The sequence below is a fragment of the Rhinolophus ferrumequinum genome, chromosome 8, assembly GCF_004115265.2.
Source record: "Rhinolophus ferrumequinum isolate MPI-CBG mRhiFer1 chromosome 8, mRhiFer1_v1.p, whole genome shotgun sequence".
In the NCBI taxonomy this organism is placed as follows: Eukaryota; Metazoa; Chordata; class Mammalia; order Chiroptera; family Rhinolophidae; genus Rhinolophus; species Rhinolophus ferrumequinum.
Genome location: NC_046291.1, coordinates 43289104 through 43310853, shown reverse-complemented (window position 1 = coordinate 43310853; position 21750 = coordinate 43289104).

The window sequence follows — 21750 nt, the reverse complement described above, 5'->3', positions numbered from 1 at the left end:
CTGGAAGAAAGAAGCAGGGTAACAGTTATCATTGGAAAATCACCAGTCATTCTTAAGCAAGGAAAGGAGAATGCTTGGTGTATTCTGTGGTTGCACAATGTCTTTATTTCCTCACTCATAATATTGAAATGCTCTTGTTCATGTCTTTCCCATTGTGGTCAAAGATAATCTTCATCAGATGTTGATTATTGTGAAATTTTTTATTAACAGAAATCTTCTTAAAAATTTGTTCATCCTCATGATCCTATAACATCTACCAGAGCCTTGTGTAAAGTTAATATTTAATAATGGTTGACTCACCATTTGCCTGGTCCCCACTGTTAATGATTAGGACAAACACTGTTTCAACCACTTTGTCTAGCCACAACAATTCTGGTAAAGGATCTCCTTTTCTGAGGTCAAATATAAGGGATGTCTGAAGTATAGCTGGATAGTTTCTCAAAAGGAATGATACACAGATGTTAACTACTACAGAGTTTAAGGAATCTGAGTACCCACATGTCTGTCAACATAATCAATAAAGTAATATAATCTACAACAAAGGAAGTTTAATGTTGCTTAGTGAAGTATACAGGAGTATGAGTGAGTGTTTTTTACTACTTTATGAGTTCAATGGTTATATTCCTAACTACTTAGAGTTCATATGAGGTCTGACAATTACGTTCACGAACTTGCCACCGTGCACTTACATTGGCAGCACTGTACAAACAGCTCAGTAAGGTTACGTAACCTTGGTATATCAGTGTCTCACAGCTGTGTTCTTGTCGACGTGTGGTGAGACAAGATGAATGCTGAGTGGCATTCATTATTGTTGTTGCGTGTTTTTGTGTGCCATCATGAGAAGTCTGAGCTTGAATTAGAGCAATGAACAAACATTGAATTTCTTATTAAACTTGGCTAGAGTGGAAGTGAAATGAGGGACATGTTAGTCCAACTTTATGGGGATAATGCCATGAAGAAAATGGCAGTGTACAAATGGAATAAACGTTTTTCTGAGAGGAGAGAACGCGTCACTGATGAAGAGAGGTCAGGGTGGCTAATAATGAGCAGAACTGATAAAAACATTGCAAAAGTTCATCAAATTGTGCATCCAAATCATTGGTTGACTGTGAGAAGCATAGCAGACCAAGTAAACATTGATAGAGGAACAGGTAGGAAAGTCTTAACTGAAAATTTTGGCATGAGAAAGGTATGTGCAAAAATGGTCCCAAAGGAGCTCACTGATGAACAAAAGCAAAGGAGAGTCAAAGTTTGCCAAGACCTTTTGGAGAGGCAAGATGATGTTTTGGTCCATGTTATCACTTGTGATGAAACGTGGTTGTACCAATACAACCGTGAAGCAAAGTGTCCCTCATAGGATTGAGGGAGAAATAAGATATTTTATCTGGTTGTGGTTCATGCACCGTGTTAAATTCGATCCTATGCTTAGTCTATACAGGCTTAGGGTCTTAGTGTATTCTACATAGTCAACACTTATTTTGATCTTCAGGACCCACTCTCCTTGAATTTCTCTTACTTTTTCCTTTCCTTTTAATCTTTTCCTTCCTTTTTCTTTATAGTCCTATGGAAATTTTCAGTAACATTTTGCCTTCCCTATCCTCACCAAGTGAAACTCTTTTCTGGGAATTCTGGATCATTCTCAGTTTCAGCTGAGTATTTGAACTTTTACTGTATGTAATGAATCCATGAAAATATGCTGTGTTGCCCTGTGTGTCTTTAAACATTTATATAAGTGAAATCATGGTGTTACATATTGATGTATATAATGATTTTTTTCCTCTAAACATTATGGTTTTGATATTTATCCAGCTTGATATGATTAGGTTTAATTATTTAAACTCCTGTAGTATGTTAACTTCTAGATATATAATCCAAATGTCTTTACTCCTCCTCACTCTAAGGTCGCCCTTCACTTTAATAGAAAAAGCCAAGCCTTCTTCCACAGTGACTACAGGTGGTCTACCCTCTCTCAAATTTCATATAAGGAATCCCAATAATATTTTCACCCAATCACTCATCAATTATCACAAGACTCATGAGCTTCAGTGACTTCTTTTTTTAAGATTTTTAAATTAAAATATAGCTAACATATAATATTATATTAGTTTCAGGGGTACACCATAATTATTCAACATTTATATACTTAAAGAAGTGAGCACCATGATAAGTCCAGCAACCATCTGACAACGTACCATGCTATTCCAATATTATATACCCTATGTTGTATATTACATCCCCATGACTTACTTGCTTTATACCTGGAATTTTGAATCTTATTCCCCTTCACCACACCCCCTTTTTATTTTTTCAATTACAGTTAATGTTCAATATTATTTTATATTAATTTCAGGTGTACAGGATAGTGGTTAGACATTTATATATTTTACGAATTGATTCCCCTGACTAGACTAATACCCACCTGGCACTGCATATAGTTATTACCGTATTATTGACTATATTCCTTATGCTTTACTTAACTTCCCCATGAGTATTTTGTAACTACCCTGTTTCCCTGAAAATAAGACCTACATGGACAATAAGCTCTAATGCATCTTTAGGAGCAGAAATTGATATAAGTCCTGATATGATATGATATGATATTATATTATATTATATTATATTATATTATATTATATTATACCCGGTCTTATGTTAAAATAAGACTGGGTTTTATATTAATTTTTTCTCCGAAAGACACGTTAAAGCTGATGGTCCGGCTAGGTCTTATTTTCAGGGAAACACGGTACCAATTTGTATTTCTTAATCATTTCACCCTGACCCCCTATCCTCCTTCCATCTATCACCCTGATAAATCTAGTAGCCATCTGCCACAATACATAGTTATTACAATATTATTTATTAGGTTGGTGCAAAGGTAATTTCAGTTTAAAAGGTTAAAATAGTTTCAAAAACCGCAATTACTTTTGCACCAAACTGGTACTATATTCCTTATGCTATATTTTACATCCCCATGACTACTGTGTAATAACAAATTTGTACTTCTTAATCCCTTCCCCTTTATTACTCATCCCCTCTCCCAGCTGGCAGCCATCAAAATGTTTTTTGTATGAGTTTTTTTCTGTTCGCTTTTTTTTTTGTTCTTTAGATTTCACATATAAATGAAATCACTTTATATTCCTCTTTCTCTGTCTGACATACTCCATTCAGCATAATACCCTCCAGATCCATCCATGCCATCACAGATGACAAGAACCCATTTCTTTCCATAGCTGAGCAATATTGCATTATGTACATACTATCTTTCTTTATCCATTCATCTATAGACAGACACCCAGGCTGCTTCTATACCTTAGCTATTGTAAACAATGCTGCAATGAACATACGGATGCACATGTCTCCTTGAAATAGTGTTTTAGGTTTCTTTGGGTAAATATCCAGAGGTAGGATTACTGGGTCCTTCTTTTGTCTCCTGTTAAAGTTTTTCTTTTACTCTTTTTTTCATTTTCATTTTTATTTTCATGAAATACCTTTTATGCTTGTTTTTTCATTTCCACTTTCATGAGATATCTTTTTCCATTCCTTTACTTTCACTCTGTGTCGTTTGATCTGAAGTGAGTCTCTTGTAGGCAGCATATGTAAGGGTTTTGTTTTCTTTTCCATTCTATGTCTTTTGATTGCAGCATTTTTAATCCATTTACATTGAAATTAATTGTTGATATATGTGTAGTTATTGACACTTTTATTATTCATATTTTTTATTTATTTAATTATTTTGTTCTTGAACTCCCTTTGACATTCTTTGTAATACTGGTTTGGTGGTTATACACTCCTTTAGCTTTTTCATGTCTGGGAAGCTCTTTGTCTCTACTTCATTCTAAATGATAGCTTTTTTGGATAGAGTAATCTTGATTGTAGGCCCTGACTTTTTATCACTTTGAATATTTCATGCCAGTCTCTACGGGCCTGAAAAGTTTCTGTTGAGAAATCAGCTGACAGTGTTATGGGAGCTCCCTTGTAGGAAACTACTTTTCTCTTGCTGCTTTTAAGATTCTTTCTTTGTCTTTAACTTTGACACTTTAATTTAATCTTGGTGTGGGCCTCTTTGGGTTCATGTTGTTTGGGACTTTCTGTGCTTCCTGGGCTTCTACGTCTTACTTCCTCTACAGATTAGAAAAGTTTTCACTCATTATTTCTTCAAATAGATTTTCAATTCTTTGCTCTCTCTCTTCTCCTTCTGATATACCTATGATGTGAATGTGGATGTGCTTGATGTTGTACCAGAAGCCCCTTATTTATTTATTTATTTTAGATTTATTTATTTATTTATTTATTTATTTTTGCTGTTCTAATTGGGTGTTTTCTGTCATCACTAATTCGATCCTCTGCTTCATCTAATCTAATGTTGATTACCTCTAATGTATTCTTCAATTCAGAATACATTTCTTTTTTATTTCTGATTTCTTTATTTCTTTTTTTATGTTTTCTACCTCTTTGTTGAAGTTCTCCCTGAGATCACTGTGCATCCCTACATCCCTATAACCAGTATTTGGAACTCTGTGTCTGGTAGATTGCTTGTCTCCATTTTGTTTAGTTCTTTTTCTTCACCTTTCTTCTGTTCTTGACTTGACATTGACATATAGAAGCCGAAAGCAGGGTTCTGGTGCTTTCCCAGTCTCCCCTTTGGGTGTGTCATCATTGGAAATGGCCAGGTGATGCTTCAGCAGCTTGGTCCAAAGCTGGTAATCTGTCATGCCCATGAGGGGCCCCACTGCAGGCCAAGTTCAGCCACAGCCTTTGTCCTGCTTGGGGCCACCTGGTATGAGCCACAAAGCAATCCAGAGATGGCTGCCATCTGTGCTGGGCTGGGAGGTGCCGTGAGAGGCTAAGTTGCAAACTGAAACTGGATGATACTAGTGCCAGGCATGGGTCTCTTAGCAAGAGGCACAGGACATGCCAAGGTCAGATGCTGCTTTTCTGGGATTTGTATACCTTTGAGAGATTTTAGCAAAGTCTGCAGCAAGAGACAAGACAGGCTGTTTGCATGGAAAATCCACTGGTGGAAGTGTCTTGGTGTGTCTGAAAGTTGAGTGGGGCAGGGTCTCTGGAAATCACCAGGGTGGGTCAAACAGTCTTAGCCAGGTTGATAGAGACTCAGATATGGTGGACAGCTCCCTCTGCACACTGTAGGGGCAGGGAGGGCTCAACAAAGGAACAGTGGCTCCTGCCAGCACTTCTGTCTGGGAGAAAGCTGCCCCTCGAGCCCTCACCCTGAAACCAGACAACTTAGTTCCTCCCTGTATGTTCCCGGTGCCCTCAAGCTACTGTCCCAGTGTAGGAGCTCAGAGTGAGTGAGTCCATCAGTGAGCAAGTCCATGTGTGGTCCCTTTAAGAAGAGCACCTGGGACTCTAGCAGCCCTCCATCTCACCCAGCCACAATCTCTGCTGGTTTTCACAGCCAGAAATTATGGGAAATTCTTTCCCCACCACTGGGACTCTGGGTGGGGATGCCTAGTGTGGAGCTGAGACCCCTAACTCCTCCAGGGGGGACCTTTGCAACCAAGATATCCCTCCTGACTTTTAATGGTCACATGCAGGTGTGGGGCCGGCCTGTTCAGTGTCTCTGTCCCTTCTACCTGTCTCAAGGTGGCTTCTTCTGCTTGTCCTTAGTTTTAGGGTTTCAGTTCATGTAGACTTCAGGTGATTCTCAATGATTGTTCCATAGTGTAGTTGTAATTTTAATGTGGTCATGGCAGGAGGTGGGCACAGTGTTTACCTACTCTGCCATCTTGACCAGAAATCTTCAGTGACTTCTGTAAAAGCTGTTTGTTGATGTACTCCACGAAAAGAAAAATTATGCTTGAGTGAATCAAATTAAACCCATTTTAAAAAAATCTGTTTAACAGACTCTTACAAAATTTGTCAGTTTTTTTTTTCTTAGTTCAGCTGGAAGGAGGAGTCTGTCACTAGAATTAAAAATAACCCTGTCCCCAGAATTCCATAATGTTAAGAAAGTTCAAAAGAATAAAAACTATTTAAAGATAATATTGCTGTTGCTATTTCAAAAAGACTTTAGATATATAGGTGCAAAATATTTTGAAGGTGAGGTCTATTTTACCTGCTTCTATTGTATTTAATAACCATATAAAACAAGAATTTGGAGATTAATAATGAAGGTATAAAATGTTACACTGAAAATGTAGGTCTAAAATGTATTCTAAAATTTGAAACTGCTAGAAAATATACTTTCTCACTTTGTGATATATTAGATGACCCCTTTTTAGTTGCCTTTTACTACCATCCAGACAGGCTGAATGACATGCTTTAATTTCTTTGTCCTTTTTGTCATCTATTCTTGCAGGTATTATGGCATATTTTGTTGGCAAAGGATGTCATAACTTTTGTTCTCTCTAAAAGAAGTATTTTCACTTTTGTCATGGGGCTGAGGAAACTTTTATTTTACTTTTTAAAATGAATTCGGTCCATGGACAGGTGGTATGCTGAGCTTTAAACAGCTTGATGAATGATTTGGCTCTACGTAGCAGTGTCAAATGATGCATCTCAGTTGGCAGTCTCAGTGAAACAGAATAAGGCAGTTGGTTTTCCGTTATATATTAGAGTCCTTGTGCCTATTCGACTTCCAGTGGTGCATTCTCGGCATAATTCCTGTCTTTTCTTTCCCTGCGCCAGTTATTCACCCAGAGCTACCCATTCAAGTCTGTTTACCTAACAGTTGCATTTAGCATCAGGAGCCACTCCTGTCACTGGGGCAGATGTGAATTCCTTATTTGCTGGTATACTAAATTGTATGTTTCTCATCAACCAGTTTTCTGGGAATACTAATTGAGGATAAAGGGGGTTATTGCTTAGAATCTTCTCTTATGAGAGGAATAGATGGTTTAATTTTAAGGAGATGGTGAATTTACACTTACATTTCAGCTTTTGTTGCCAATATTATCAAGTTTTTCACCATGTTCTCTCTAGTAGAATTATGCTTTAGTTATTCTAGATAAAAATTAGTTACTTTATTTTCTTTATTCCATCTTTATAAGTTATTCTAGATAAAAATTAGTTACTTTATTTTCTTTATTCCATCTTTATAAGCAAATAGGGTAAAATCCACTTATTAAAGGAGAAATTTTAGCATTTAAGGGCACTGAAAACTTCATGAGACAATATTTATTTTTCATTTTTATCCTGTAGAACACAAGGAGATATTTAAGGGGAAATGTTTAGCTTTTAGTACATATTATTATTAGTTTTTTTTTTTAAGAAAATCATGAAGACATTACCTTGAGAAAATGGAGGTTGTATTAGAATGTGGACTCAATAATAGCAGAGATGAAAAATGAGAAATCATTTGGAGTGGTGTCAATCGTGAATTGAGGAACATAAGGACTACAGAGTTTGTAGAACTTTTGAGAGATTTTGATTAGAATTATCAGAATCTTTTAGCTGGTTACAGAAGGAAGAGGGGGCAATAGAGGGAAAGGGAGCAAGATAACAGTAATTATATTGAGATGAAGATATAAAGGAAACAGATGAGGATATACAGTCTTGGAGTCCAGGAAATAGGTTAGGGCTTCATATATAGATTAGGAATCATGGTAGTTAAAGTCCTTGGGAATAGACTTGGTGACCAAGAGAGTGAAAAGCAGATAATTTCTGAAATTTTCATATCATTAGGATCTACAGCTATGATGTCCAATGTGATAGTCACAGGCCCCATTAGGCTATAGAGCATTCAAATAGTATGAACTCAGATGTGCTGTAAATATAAAATGTACACTGAATTGTGAAAATTTAGTATGGAAAAAGAACACAGTATCGTGCTGTTTCAGGTCTGTGACCTGTATGACATGTTATTCCCAATTTGGGGAATGCCCGGCTCTTCCTTTCAAATTCCTATCCTTTTAGATTAGCTTTTCAAAGAGAAGAAACTTAGACTTAATGAGTAAAAAATATTATTAGAGATTCTCAAGCTATGTTTTTTTAAGAATTAAAGGGGAGAGAGTAACAAAATGAGTCTTCATGTACCCAATAACCCATTTCACTAATTATTAACTTATGTCCAATTTTGTTTTCTCTATATTCCTAACATCTTCCTCAGATCATTTTGAAGAAATTCCTAGACATCATTTAAGTTCATCTATAAATATTTTAGTGTGAATTTCTAAAATAATGAGGGCTATTTTTTTGGACATCCTCTTTTCTTCTATTTGATGAAGGCTACTTATAACTCCAATACCCTAATTCTGTAGTATCATCAAATGTAAATAATGAAGTTTCTCTTATTTTTTTTTAAATTGTTCAAATCCGGATCCAAATAACGTCTATATATTGCAATTGGTTGATATGGCTCTTAGTCTGATGTATTATCTCTCCATCTCTTTTTTATTAATACAATTTATTTGTGGAAGAAACTTGGTCATTTGACTTGTAGAGTTTTTATAGTCTGTGTTAAATTTTTTTTATGGCCCCATTGTTTTTTAATATGTTTCTCTGCCCTCACTCATGCTCGTTAGTTCTAGAAGCATGATCAGATTCAGATTCTATTTTTCTTTTTTTAAAAAGAATACTCCACTGGTGATATGTGCTTCCATTGGGAAGTACATAATAACTGGTGACTTTCTTTCTTTCTTTTTTTTTTTTTTTGTGATGTTAGCAGCCATTGATGATATTTGATCTTTAGTTAGGAATAGCAAAATTGCAATTTTAAAATTCTATCATTCATTCTTTAATCTTTATCTAGAACATGTCTATAAAGAGAAATGTTTTCTCATTTAATTGATGAACTTCAGGATCAGTTTGTGCAAAAAGGGAGAGTAAATGTGTAACTTTTTCCCTTTACATGCCACTTTTCAAAATAATGCTTTTCGAGCATTATCTTCCAAGTAATTTTCTAAGTTTACTAGCATTCTGCAGTCATGACCAACAAGTAATTTTTAATATTACTGTAGTAAACTCATGGATAGCAGAATGTAACTGTCCCTTCTTGGCCAGTGATAGCCTCTTTAAATTTACAGGACCCAGTCCTTTTTCCTTGTGTTTTGTTATGACAAGATGATCTACGATCATTGTGTAAATTTCCTGCTCCAGACCTGGAATCAGTCATTTTCCTAAGGAGCCACGACTTTTTGTGGGGCGTGTTATTTACAAACTGCAGTAAGGATGCCAGGGATCCTCATTGTTACTGTGTTGATCATTGTACCATGATTTCATTGGTGGGCAAAATTAAGAAATACTAATTGTCTTTTTATGAGGTAATTTATTGTGATTTCTTATTGATACTTTCAATTCAAACGCACTATAACAGGGTTTCAACTTAATCTCATCAATCTTGCTATCTGTATCTCTTTTCTTTCATGCTTAAATATGCCAATTCTCAATTATATCAATATAATTATTCTTTTACTTTCTTCTGTAATCCATTAACAACTTCTTCATAATAGTACTAATACCGCCACCAACAGTGTGGTATCTTAGAAGCCATTTATATGTTTTTGCAGTTCTTTTTTTCCTCAGGCTATATCTCACTAGGGATGTTTAGTTAAATTATTGTGTTTTAATGTCACTTGATATTATCTCTGTGTGGTTATACTACCAACTGGTTACAGTTAGATTCATTTGTTTTATTTTATTATTGCTCTATAGGAAATTTTAAAAAAATAAATTTTAATTTTCTTTTATGATTTCATGGATTCTATTGAAAAATAAGATTCTGAATACTAATGTGCATTCAGGAAAATCTTACTTTATGCCCATCCTTTTTACTCTGTCCCCAGTCTTTTTTATAGGTAATCATTAAAAAAAATATATCCCAGCTTTACTGCTCTTTTATGTAAACTATCTATTCTTTCTGTCGACTGACTGACCGTTCTACCTATCTATCCGTAATCATTTCTTCTTTTTAGATAAATGGTAGGATTCCATATGCACTTTTTTTCTAATTTGCCTCTTTGGAACTTAACAATATCTGCATAGTGGTATGTAAAGATACGTCTTCACTTTTTACAGTTGCAGACACCTCCACTGCTTGTTGTTAGCCTGATTTATTAAACCAGTCCCCTATTGATGGATATTTTTATTCTTTTGCTATTACAAATAATACTATAATAAGTAGTCTTGTATATAAATATTGTTATATCGTTGCCTGTGAATCTTTGGTGTAAATTCCAGAAAAGAAATTGCTGGGTCAAAGAGCAAATACATCCTAATTTTACTAGACAGTGCTAAATTTCCCACATTTCCTAGAAATTCTGTCATTTTGCATCCTCATAAAATGGGTGAGTGTACCTGTTTCTCCACAGCCATATCAGCAGAATGTGTTGTCAAAACACGGATTTTTGATATTGATCTCAATGTAGTTTAAATAAATTGAGGTATATTTTCTTCTGCTGCAAGTACTGGGCTTAGGGCTGCTCAGCCAGAGGTAGAGGATATGTTTAAGACATATTCCACTAATCCTTGAAAGACCCTCGGAAAGTCTGCAGCATGAGCTAAGGCAGGCGGTTTGTACAAAAATGCCACTGGAAGCAGCTTGGGTGTGCCCCCCCAGTTGGGCGGGGCAGGGTCTCAAATCACCAGGGCATGGTGAATGAACTGGCATTAGCCAGCTTGGTGGAGACTCAAATGTGGTGGCTGCTTGTGTTGTGTGCCGGGAAAGGGGAAGTCTCAACAAAGAAACAATGGGTTCCACCGGCAACTCCATCCAGAAGAAAGCTGCCCCTACAGCCCTTGTTTTGAAACCAGACAATTTAGTTACTCCACCATATGTCCCTGTCACCTCTCCAGCTGCTGCCCTAGCACTGGAGCTCAGAGCCAGTGATTCCACTGGTGAGTAAGTCCATGTATCGTCCCTTTAAGAGGAGCACCTGGGACTCCAGCCACCCTCTGTGTCTCTCAGTCACAATCTCTGCTGGTTTTCACAACCAGAAATTATGGAGAATTTTCTACCCAGCAATGGAACCCTAGGCTGGGGATGGCCTAGGAATCCTCACACCTCTGGGCGGGATCTTTGTGGCCAAGAAATCCCTCCCAATTTTTAATGGTCACACTCAGCTATGGGGCCTGCCTGTTCTGTGTCTCTGCCCCTCCTCCCAGTCTTGAGGTGTCTTCTGTGTGTCCTTAGTTGTAGAGCTTCAGTTCAGCAAGATTTCAGGTGTTTATCAATGATGGTTGTTTTGTAGTTTAGTTGTAATTTTGCTATGGTCCTGAGAGAAGGTAAGTACAATATTTACCTACTGTACCATCTTTACTGGAACTCAATTTTGTTCTTTATAAAACAAATTTGTTTTGGTTATATTATTTCTTTTACATTTCCATATACATGTTAGCATTTGCTTTCAATTTCTACAATAAAAAAATCTGGGATTTTGATTAGTATAGCATTGAATTTATAGATTAAATTGGAAGAATTGGCTCATTTACAATATTGTCTTCCTATCCATCAGCATGGTAAATTTCTCCATCTTGGGTCTGGTTCAATTCTTCTCAGCAATATTTTGTAGTGTTCATTGTGGAGGTTTGAATGTTTTTGGTTAAGTTCATTTTTTGATACATTATGCTATTAAACTATGTGATTTAAAATTTTATTTTTTCTGTTATTTATTGTTTGTACATAGAAATATAATTGATTTTTTTGTATTGATCTTGTATTCTGAGTCCCTGATATATTCACTTATTAGATATAGTAACTTTATTTGTAGATTCATTGGGGCTTTTTATAAACAAAATCATAATGTTTTCAAGTAAACATAGTTTTATTTATTCCTTTAAAATATGTATGTCTGTTAATTACTTTCCTTATTGCATTGGGTAAGACATCTATTAAACTATTGAACAGAAATGGGCATAGGGAGCATCCTTGCCTTGTGACTGTTTTTAGAGGAAAGAGCGCATGCTCATATGTCATTATTAAGTATAAGGTCAACACAAGGATTTTTTTGTAGATGCCCTTTATCAGACAGAGGCAATTCTGTTTTATCTTTAGTTTGCCTATTTTTTTTTTAAAATCACAACAGGTTAGATATTAAATTTTGTTAAGTGCTTTTTATATGTGTGCTGAGATTATGTAATTTTTGTAGTTGTTAATATGGTAAATTACATTGATTATTTTTAAAATTTTAGCCAAACTTATATTCTTGGGACAAATTCCCCATGGCCATGATGTATTATTCTTTTTATACATTGATAGATTGTCTTGTTACTATTTTGTTTAGGATTATCTTTTCTTATAATATCCTTTCAGAGTTGGGTAATAAGGGTTCTTATGGTCTTATTTATGGATCTGGGAATTGTTTTCCAGTGTGCATTAATTTTAGTAATAACGCTGAAAATATTTTAAATATTTGTTAGCATATGCATTTTTTCTATGGTGAATTTTCTTTGCATATACTTAGCAAATAATTTTCTGAATACAATTTTGATATTTTACATAATACATAGATAAAATAAGTTTACCGACAGTATTTCTAGGTACCTTGTAAATCTGATTTCTTATAACTTAAGAAATTAGCATGTGGGTTTATGAGTTTTTGTCTCTGTGAGCTGATTGAGTATATTCACATGAGAGATCTTTCAGATGGCAAATAAGTTGTTTGTGGGAGCCAAGGCTACAATGTGATTCCCCAATAATTCCTTTAAGAGAATGGTTCTAGATGACAGATAATTAATTTATAGATATGTACATTTAAATTTCATTTCTTTATATCCTTATTTATAGCAATTTTAATTACACAACTAAATTAAATTGAAAAATATAATAAAATTAAGTTTATAGGCTCTATTCTATCCATCATAGATACAAAGCTATTAAACAAAAGAGTTTTGCACTGAAAACTGACTATTGCCAGAGGGATGTGTCATGAGAGTTGGGGTTAAGCAGGGAATGAATCAGTTTGGTTTCGAGTGGTTGTTTCAGAAAGATCTCATTGGCAAAATATGAAGAAGGGATTGCAGCAGGGTAAGACTGGAGAGAGTTAAGAGCTCATAGAAATTGTTAAGGTGAATGATGATGATAAATTGAACTTTTGTATGGACAGTGAGAATGGAGAGAAATTATACTGGACATATGTGGGACATATGTGGTAAAGTGATTACAGGAGGGATGGCAGTAGGCTGCAAAACAGAAATCAGCTGACGTGTTTTCAAACTGTTGACATTCACTATCTTCCAGAATCTAGTCTGAGCAACAGTGGTCTCATAAAGTGATCCATAAAAATGGAATTTTCCGAAGAAAAAAAATCAGGAAAAAGTTGCATACTTTATGTCATTTTTGGAGCTTACAATTGTCCTGTGGGTTCAGTGTCTCTTCTTCTCATTTTACATCGATTCCATCATATAAAAGGAGAACTAAAGAGGAACTTGAGCATTTAGAGTCTCTTTAAGGGAAAGGAGTTTTCATGCATTGTATATTAGGGGTGAGTACTTGAGTCCTCCTAAGTGACCTCCGTCTGCCTAAATTCTTTCTTTAAAGTTAATAGTCATCAAAGTGACTTTTGAAGAGTGGATTTAAGATTTTTTAAAATCTTAGTTTAAGTGAAACAGGTTTTACTGGGTACTGAAATATATTGGCATGGGCTTATTCCCTGGCCATATGAATTGTAAAATAATCTGGGATGTTAAAAATTAAATGAGATAATTTATGCAAAATCCCTAGCATATAAGGCACATAGTAGGCATTCCATAAATAGTCACTATGGGACATAGATTCAGAAATTATTAAATCAACTTAAAAAGCTGTAGTTACCAATATGAATATAGATGAACTTATTCAGGAAGAGCTTATTAAAAAAGAGAAAGACAAGGATATAAATCTGGGAAAATCTGGTATGTTAGGACAGGAAATGAGAATTTGGTGAAAGAGAAGAGAAAACAATGATTAGATGATTAGAAGGAGAACAAGAATAGGGCTATAATCACAGAAGCCAAAGTTTTAAGAAGGAATGAATGGTCAGACTGGGAAATGCTTTGAAGCAGGCAAAAAATGTAAAGATTGACCAATTTGCCAACTAGGGGCATCATTTGTGAGTTTAGCAAGCCTGGAGCTATCTTGTATTAGTACAAAAAAAAAAGTGGAGAGGTGGAAAATTGGGAAAATTCAAGTTGAGATTTCCTGAATTTTCTATTTCAAAGAATTCATATGGAGGGACAGAAATAGGAGAGACAAAAAGTAGGTGTGAAGGGCTATGTGATATTTTTAGAGGAAGAATGCCTGTGCACCCTGTAAAATTCTCTGGTAATTGGTAATAGATAATTTGCGACAGGAACTTGGCAGCTCAGTTGCCACAATCAAGTTTTAGGAGACATAAAGCTTACTAATGAAAGGAGCTCCTTGGGTAAATCATCACCAGCCAAGGCAAAATCATAAACCTGCCGAATATGAGCCGCTCAAGGGCAGAAGTGCCATCTTATTCATCTATGTATCAAGGGACCATCATAGGACCTGTCACTTAGTTCGTGCTTAAAAAAAAAGGGGGGGGGGCTGTTAAAATTTAAAGTGATTTGGTTTGGTTTGAAACTAGAACCAGAATTTTAATGTTATGGCTTATTCAAAATAGAATAATGTGCCAGATTTAGGAATAGGAAAACTGACAGTGTTGAGTTCTTAATTTTTAGGAGTAGACAATAGATGAAAATTCTTTTCTTCATTAAAGTTTTTGGCTGCAAGTAGATTTTTGCTTCGCTCATTTAGGTAGGCTCTTCACTTCGTTATGAACTTTGACTTTTACTACGTTTTATGAGTTGAGAGAAAGAAGTAGCCACATGAGCGAAAGCACTAGCCTGATGGGTTTGAATTTAATTAAAAAAACACAACAATGCCTAGTTTAATTCTAAAAGTGAGAGACAAGAGACAGGTTAGACATTCAGGGTTAATTTACCTCATGGTGTTATGATTTTGTTTAAAATTATTTATAGAAATGATGATGTTTTCTTCAAAAAGGCTTTTAAATTATGATTAGTTTATGTGTATTTTGAAATTTAAAAAAATGACAGATGAATTTATAATCTCACCAGCAGTGTGAGAATTGCAGTTGCTACACATTCTCACCAAAACTGGTATTTATTTTTAGCTTTTGTTTTTTTAAAATTTTAATCACCCTAATAGGGTGTAATGGTATCATATTTGTGTTTTAATTTACATTTCCCTAATTACCAATAATGTTAAGCACCTATTCATATGCATATTTGCCATCTGTATCTGTTCTTCAATGAAGTCTCTGTTCAAAAGTTTTGTACATATTTAAAAAATTGGCAGTTTTTAAAATATTTCATTTTGAGATGTCTTCATATATTTCTGATAAGAGCCTTTCATCAGATAGATATTTGAAAATATTTTCTCCTAGTCTGTTTCTTATCTTTTCATTTTCTTACCTAGCTATTTTGAAGAACAGAATTTTTTAAGTTTTATTGAAATTGACTTTGTCATTTTGTTATTTTTATTGATCATGCTTTTAATGTCATATTAGGTTAAATGAACACCTACTATTTAAATCATCCATTCCAGTTCTAGGTGTTTATTAAAGTATGTGTCCAATTAAAGATTTGTTCATGAATTTAAGCAACTTTATTTGTAATAACTCAAAACTGTAAATAACCCATATGTCCATCAACCAGTGAATGGATAAACAAATTACAATATAGCCGTACAATTGAATACTACTCAGCAATAAAAAGGAAAGTACTATTGACACATGCTATAATATATATGGATTTCTTAATAATAATGCTAAGTGGAGAAACCAGACCCAAAAAAAGTACAAGATATCTGTTTCCATTTATGGAAAATTCCAGAAAATGAATACTACTTTATAATGGAAGAACGCAGATCAGTGGCTGAGGACAAAGATGTAGGTGGGAAGGGTCATGAGAGACTTTTGAGAGTGACAAATATGCTCATTATTTTGACTGTGCCGATAGCTTCATATGTATATTTTATGTCAAAACTGACCAACTTGTATATTGTAAATATGTGCATTTTATTGTATGTCAACGTTTATCTTACTAAAACTAAATAAAAATAGCTTGTAAAATCTTCCAGTCATTGGTAGTTATCCCGTAGAATCATCTAGGGGAATGCAACTCTTTAATAAAGTAACATGTGTTTTCTAGCCATCCTCTTGAAGATCTTCATATTCATCAGAGTGGATATAAAACCAAACTGATAATAAAGAGAGAAGGATAACCCATGGTAGGAAAGTAATGTCTGTGTGTCTAGTAATGAAAAAAGTGAGAAAAAGAGAGGAAGCAAACAAAAGAGCAAACTTCAGAAAGATGCAAAAGAGCAAACTTCTGAAACTAACTTCAGAAAGATGAATTGTAGCTTATTACTTAAAAGAAAAAGAAAAACAATTATCTGGTCAATCAAAGAGCAAGTAGATGTGAATGCTTTATACCTAATTTATCAGTAAATAGAAATTAGAATCATAGGTACAGATGATTAGGCAAATGTGGAAAAATAGATATTTATGATAAGAAATTGTTTCATGAAGAGTTCACTTAGTACTAGCTTAATAAAGGCAATCAGAGGCGGAGTGGAGTTGAATGAGAAATGGATCATTAACTATAACAAAATGCTTGTAATGTACAGAGACAGATTAATGGTGACAATGACAATGTCACTGATGATAAATGCAAAAAGCAATTGCACTTTTTATAGATTCATTTTTTTAGTTCTTTCTAATTACCCTTTTCTAGGCTGAATTTGTAAGGTTTTCTATTTTTCAAAATTTTCTGGTGTGTCAGGGACCTCACTACTGAAGTGATGATGATAATTATAACTACCAAATAATCATCAAAAGCTAAAAAGAGCATAGAAAGAAAAGAGTATAAATGCAATGATTTTTCAGTATTTAAATGTTTTTTGAAAAGTTTCCAAAGATTTATTATTTAGTACACATCTGGTTAACAAAATGTACCCATGAAAGAACTCACTTCCAGATATTGATTTAGCCATCTCAGTGCTGTGGAAATATTATGAATTATCAACCAATTTCATAAATTCTGTACTGATTTTATATAAATTAGAGCATTATTAACTAAATATAAATGAAAAAATGTAATAGAGGCTATCAAAAATGATATATTGTATCTAATGTTAAATTACAATAGATTTTTAAACTAACATTTGTCATCTTATTATAAAAGTAATACATGATCAATTTCGAGAATTTGAAAAAATACAAAAACACAGAAATAAAAAATTTTACCTGCAATTCCACAATTGAAAGACAGCCACTGTTAACATTTTCATGTATTTGCATCTAGTCTTTTTCCCTACTCTTGATGTATAGGAATACTAATATGTAAATTATAAGCATGCTTTGTTTCATTCTATGCATATATTTTAGTACACTACTCTCCTCATGGAATATCATACCAAGTGACAACTCACTTGAAAATATAAATTATCTTTCCTTGAAAAACAATTATGTATATATGTCAGGAGCTTCAATATATTCATATTTGTCCATTTATAGAATTTTTCTCTAAAATAACTAATGATGTTCACAAGTATTTATGTATGAGTTGTTTATCACAGTGTTATATAAAACAAATAAATAAACTAAATAACACTAATATGGCATTAGCTAATCATTGTTTTATACATCCAAGGGATTACCATGCAGTTGTGGAAGCTTGATTTTAAACAATAGTTAATACTCTGAGAAAATAGTGGTACTAATAGATGAATATTAATTTATTTTTAAATATAAATGTAAATTTTTAATACTAATGTAACAAGATAAAAGTTAACTATATGCACAACATGATCTGTGTCTATGTGTGTATGTGCATAATCTTGCTCTGGCTCTCAAAATCAAAATTGTACACAGTAGAGCACACACATTTCCTAAAATGATTTCCTAAAATTAGCAAGATATCCTAAAAACAGGTGCAAAACCTACCTTTAGAAATCTTACATGACAGACACAAAGTTCTAGTTGGCTAGCCTCTCTCTATCATGGTAATTTCTAAGTAGAGGAATTACAGGTGATATTTGTTTTCTCTGTTGTTTTTTGTATCTTCCAAATGTTCTATATGTAATTTTTCATAAACAGAAAAATAATAAAGATTATAAAACTTTATGTAGTAAGAATTTCCTTGTGTCATTAAAATCACTGAAAACATGATTTTTATGGTTATATTACATCCCATTATATTGCTATATTGTTTGTAAATTCTCTAGTATTGTCATTGAAATGTTTTTCTTTGTTGCTGTTATTGTTGCTGTATTTTAAATAATGCTGTCAAGATCATGAATTTGGGTAAAACATTATCTTAGATTATTTTCTTACTCCAAAATTTTTTTATAAAGGAGTTCTGACTCCTGACCCTGGGCTGGGAAATACTTGTTAGAGCATAGCTTTAATGAAGAGAAGTTATGAAAGTCTTTAGCTGTGTTTAAGCCCCTAACCACAATTCTTGTTAGCTCTATTAAGAATGTGTATTATTAGTCATTTGGATGAGAGGTGTTGAAGAAAGTGCAAATTTGTGTGCCCCACTGATGGAGGGTCAGCTTTGTCATATCTGTAATGAGGCCATTCTTCACTGGCTTAGAAACTCTAGTTAAGCCTTTTGGGGGTGATTGGATTCTGGTACAGTCTTGTGTTTTTTGGAAGCTTATAGCTAACAGAATTGCTAGCGAGGAAATTTACACTTAGAGAGGTCACATAAATGAAGAAATGCTTACAGTTATTTCAAATAGTTTATTTAACTGATTTTCTTCTTGTAGATTTGAAGAACTTAGTGCCATTTTATTGTGGTACTTTGAAATGTTTCACAACTATGTGGTGAAGTTATATCAGAAAAAGCTACCACTAGATTATATTTGTCAAAATAAAGAGCAAATTACCCCTGAGAAGGTAACCTTAATTTTTTTGGTAGGATATTTTGTTTATTTAATTATTTCTAATGAGTTTGTTCACCTGATTGACGTCTATGTTAGTATTTAGAATATAACAGGAAAATATAAATTAACAAGTTTCAACTATGTAACAAGGAGGCGATAATTTCTTTTATGGATTCTTTTTCTCATAATTGGAACACACATATTTAGAAATATATTTAATGCTAAAATCTCCCTGGAATTAGTGATAAATAGATCATGGCAGAGGTTACAGTTGCTTTTCAGTACTCATTTTTCTTTACTAAAAAGCTTAGAATTGCCAGGTCACCTTGCTGCCTACCTAAAAGATAATGATCACCATTCTCCCTTGTAATTAGGTATGACCATGGGGCTTAGAGTTGGCAAAGGAGATGTAAGCAGAAATGGGTGTGTGTGTTCTAAGAAGTCCTTTTAAAAGGTGGGGGATACCTTTCCATGATGTTTCCTCTATCCATCTGGCTAGGATGAATGTGATGGCTATAGCTTTAGCCATCTTTGCTCTGAACATGAGAATGGAACCTCTTTGCAGTAGAGCAAAAAGCGAAGAGCCTGGATCCATGCTATCTCCATATAAATCTTGTTCTCTCTACCTTCAGGATTATTACTAGACACAAACTTTTTATTAAAATTACTAATATTTCATGTCTTTGTTACCAGAACTAAAATAAATCCTCATTTTTGCATAGGTCTAGGGTAAGCCTTCCTCTTTGTATGTTATAAATACATTTTTAGACATAATATTATTTATATCACAAGATGTCTGTGAAATACCTCTTTATGTAAAATATTTTATCCCATTATATATTTATTATAAGTAGAACAATAAAGATGCTGTCCAACATAAGCCAGAGATCTTGAGACATGAAACATATTGCTTAGTATTTGATCATATATTCTTAGTTGGTTTGCACTGGCAGAAACACTGCATTTATACTCTTATCAACATGAAAATTAAGCAGCAGTTATCAAATAGCCACTCAGATACAATGCTGTGGTAAATATATGTGATTTTTGTCTAATAGCCAATAGGTTGTCCTTGCTTATTAAATATTTGAGTTCTCTTCCAGTCCTTGCTATTCAGATAGGTGCTAGAAAGTAACTCCTGGAGCAGAGACCATAAAGCTCTCAAACTTAACTTAGTATTATATAATGTTTGCATGTCATTTTTTTAATCTACCCATTCATGTCATGGAGACATCTGAACATCACCTAAAAATGATCATTTTAGTTTTAAAATTATTACCAGATTTTGTATGAAACAGAATGCCTTCTTTACTCTGAGCTTTAGTCATTTCAGAATGGAACCTATTTCAGAATAGGTATATCAAAATATCTAAGTCCAATTGGTCTTGAGAAAATATACTTCTTTGAAACCATGGAGGTAATATTTCCACAAAATTAGGTTACAAAATACAGTGCAGTTTTCTCTTCCTTAGTACTGAACTGTGATAACCCATCACATCCTTTGTTTTTACTGACAGTACCCCCTTTTTCTTATGAGGAACTTATTTCACAAGGACTTCAATGTCCAAACTTGAGCTTGGTCTGTATGATTGGTTCAGGATAGAGAATGTAACTCAACTTGGGAAAATTAGAATTCTCACCATGATTTTTCTGCTCTTAAGAAATATGTTCTCACTGGAAAATCTAAACAGACCAATCACCAGTAATGAAATTGAATCACTCATCGAAAACCTTCCCAAAAGAAAAAGTCCGGGACCAGATGGCTTCACTAGTGAATTCAAAGAGGATCTGATACCAATCCTGCTCAAACTCTTCCGAAAAAATTGAAGAAGAGACAGTACTCCCTAACTCATTTTATGAGGTCAACATTACCCTGATACCAAAACCTGGTAAGGACAACACAAAAAAAAGAACTACAGACCAATATCTCTGATGAATACAGATGCAAAAATCCTAAACAAAATTCTAGCAAATCGAATGAAACAATGCATTAAAAGGATTATTCATCACAACCAAATGGGGTTCATTCCAGGGGCACAAGGATGGATCAACATCCGCAAATCCATCGATGTGATACATCACATAAACAAAATAAAGGACAAAAATCATATGATTTTATCAATTGATGCAGAAAAAGCATTTGACAAGATACAACATCCATTTATGATTAAAACACTTAATAAAATAGGCATAGAAGGAAAATACCTTAACATAATAAAGGCCATATATGACAAGCCCTCAGCTAATCTCATAATTAATGGTGAAAAACTGAAGCCCTTTGCTCTACGTTCCGGAACACGACAGGGCTGTCCCCTATCACCTCTGCTTTTCAGCATAGTGTTGGAAGTCCTTGCCAGAGCAATCAGGCAAGAGAAAGAAATAAAAGTCATCCACACTGGGAATGAAGAAGTTAAATTGTCACTCTTTGCAGATGACATGATGCTATATATAGAAAACCCTAAAGACTCCACCAAAAAGCTATTAGAAACAATCAACGAATACAGTAAAGTTGCTGGCTACAAAATCAACGTACAAAAGTCCATTGCATTCCTATATACTAACAATGAAATCTCAGAAAAAGAAATACAAAAAACAATTCCTTTTGCAATTGCAGTAAAAAGAATAAAATACCTAGGAATAAACTTAACCAAGGATGTGAAGGATTTATATGCTGAAAACTATAAGACATTTTTGAAAGAAATTGAAGAAGACACAAAGAAATGGAAAGACATTCTGCGCTCATGGATTGAAAGAATCGACATAGTTAAAATGGCCATATTACCCAAAGCTATATACAGATTTAATGCAATCCCCATCAAAACCCCAATGGCATTTTTTAAAGAAATAGAACAAAAAATCATCAGGTTTGTTTGGAACCACCAAAGACCCTGAATAGCCAAAGCAATTTTAAGAAAAAAGAACAATACTGGAGGTATCAC